This window comes from Daphnia pulex, chromosome 12 (assembly GCF_021134715.1).
Source record: "Daphnia pulex isolate KAP4 chromosome 12, ASM2113471v1".
Lineage (NCBI taxonomy): Eukaryota > Metazoa > Arthropoda > Branchiopoda > Diplostraca > Daphniidae > Daphnia > Daphnia pulex.
In genome coordinates, this window is record NC_060028.1 from 5,830,693 (window position 1) to 5,833,057 (window position 2,365).

Consider the following 2,365-nt stretch of genomic DNA (forward strand, 5'->3'; position numbering starts at 1 on the left):
CATCCATTTCAGAAAGAAAAAAAGAAAACTAAAAAAAAAAAAAAAAAAAAAAATAGAAAATCAAAGTGCACAACAGAAATCTTTTTCAAGAATAATCTTCACGCTGAACGCTTTAAAATGTTTTCAACAAGTTGGTTCTTAACGGCATTGTCTCTGGACACCATTCTTGGTCCCCCGGAATGTCAGTTTCCTCCTTTTTCTTGAAGAAACTCGTTAAAACAAAACATTATCTTATCAACTAAATCCTCCCCTTTATGGAAACATGGCGATAAAAACGGATTTTCGTCTTTGGAAAGTTACACACACACACACATACAATCATAAGATGATATCGTGTGTTGACTTTGAGGGAGGAACATCAGGAACAACAGAGTCTGTCTGTCACTTTGGCCCAGCCAAGTCGAAACCAACAGCAAAATGAACACTTATCCGTTATAATAAATGTAGTGAGAAAGCTACGATTCACCGGAGTCAGTTCAGTCTCAGCTTGTCGCCACTCGATCACACACATTATATTAAAAAAAAAAAAAGATAATTGGATCTGTTTTAAAAGTGTTCCATGTTGTTGAACATTTAACTTGTTAAGATTCACTTATCTGCCTTTATTTTATTTTTTTCTTAAAGTTGAAAACGAACAACCGAAAAGTTATGCGCATAAAATTATTTACATCCATAATATTAAAAAAAAAAGAACCGCAAAATGTATGCTGGTCACGTCATGTCGTCTCCCATCTCGCCGTTTTTCCGCAATGTCCATGGTAGAATCGCCCACATGTCCAACATCTTTCGGGGGTATGTAAAGACACGCTGAAATAAATATCCAAGATTTTTTCCAAGAAATGTCTACAATCTTCACAACAACATGCTATTTCATACAAAGTTACCTATGACTTATGAGTGAGATGTAAAGAATGCGTGGTCTCATTTGAATTTTGGATTTGTACGAAACAAAATCCGATTCCGATGCCATAAGGCGGATCGTGTCAGTTGGCGTGAAAAGAATCTCCCGCTGCAACAGTACTGTGTTCTGTATAATTCTTATATTATTTAAATTCGTTTTCGTTTATTCAACACAAAATAGACTACCGTGGATTTTTTCCAAAATTGATATACCGTCTTGTGACGAAATCTGGCCGTCAGCGAGTTGAGTGCGGTTGGAACGGTTCGTCCCAAGTTCCTGCTGGTATTGGTATCCTAGATAGCCTTTTCAAATTCAGGATGTGAAACCGGACATAAAAGAAGAAGCGTCGGAATTTTAAGTTCGAACAAAGACTTATACGGCGAACTTTAAGCTGTTCAAAAGTTGACGGTGGTCCTACCGAAAAACAATGGGGATATACAGTATATATAGGTACTACGTACACACTGTGACGACTGTTACACTTTCAGCCAGATTCCGTGTCGTCTAGTCGGAGGCCATATTAAACTCTCCCCCCTAGGTCCAAAAGATCCAATCAGGCTGTTATGAATGGAACTTATTGCGCGGACCCCTTTTAAAGGTTTGTGCTGGTGTATATAAAAGTTAATTTTTTTTTCCACTAGCGAACGCAACAGCATCCATGACCAAGTTTGGCCAACCATTTCGTCGTGAATAAGAAACACGAAAAAGAAAGAATGACTAATGAGCACTTTCTCGGGCGCTATTATAAACAAAGAAGGGTAGAAGAGCGAACAATAGAGTTGGTTAACAAATTTTGGTTCTTTCCTTCCTCTCGTCTTCTTATTCCCCCCCATTTTGAAAGTGAACATTCCTGATGGTCGTCGCCGGTGTCTGTCCGTCCGTCGAAAGTAAGGGTACAACACGAACATAACCATCCTCTTTCATCGCAGCGGGGGGACGCCACTTTCCTCCACCCATAAGGTGAACTCTTGTGCGTACCTCGGCTCTTCTGACCGCGTCTCCCACACAAGATGTTGGAAGGGGGGTTCCGCCGACCTAGCTACGGGCTACACTGCCCACCCTAACTGGCCTTACCTGTCAAATAACCGTGTGCGCCCAGCTAAACTTCTTCTTTCTTTCTTTCTTTTTCACCCCACAGGTCCTCTCTCTCTCGTCATCGGTATCTCCTTTGAAAATGGAGGGGGGAAACGAAATATGTTCTTCTTCTTTTCTTGGGGCTCCAACTGTGACCGACTCGCTTGGACGCGCTCCGACCTTCGGAGCTTCGGACCCTCAACACACCGTATAGTATAAATACATTTGTATATATCGATCTCATGTGCATATATTTGAATGAGAGGCGATGATCTTGGGACTCCTCCGATGAGGCTCGGCCCTTTTTCTTTTCCCCCCTTCGTCAAGGTGTTTCACGCACCTGAGAACTGATGAATAATTTATCCGCCACCCATTCCAGAGTTTCCAGGT

At 41.3% G+C, this 2,365-nt stretch overlaps 1 long non-coding RNA gene across 1 annotated transcript; it reads right to left on the minus strand.

Annotated features, from left to right (window-relative positions):
• Positions 1-566: 566 nt before the first annotated feature.
• LOC124208598 lies at positions 567-2,154 on the minus strand. Its single transcript, XR_006880523.1, has 3 exons — positions 1,087-2,154; positions 885-1,027; positions 567-807 (listed from the first exon to the last, which is right to left on the minus strand). It is a non-coding gene; the product is annotated as an uncharacterized LOC124208598 (long non-coding RNA).
• Between the last annotated feature and the right edge of the window lie 211 nt (positions 2,155-2,365).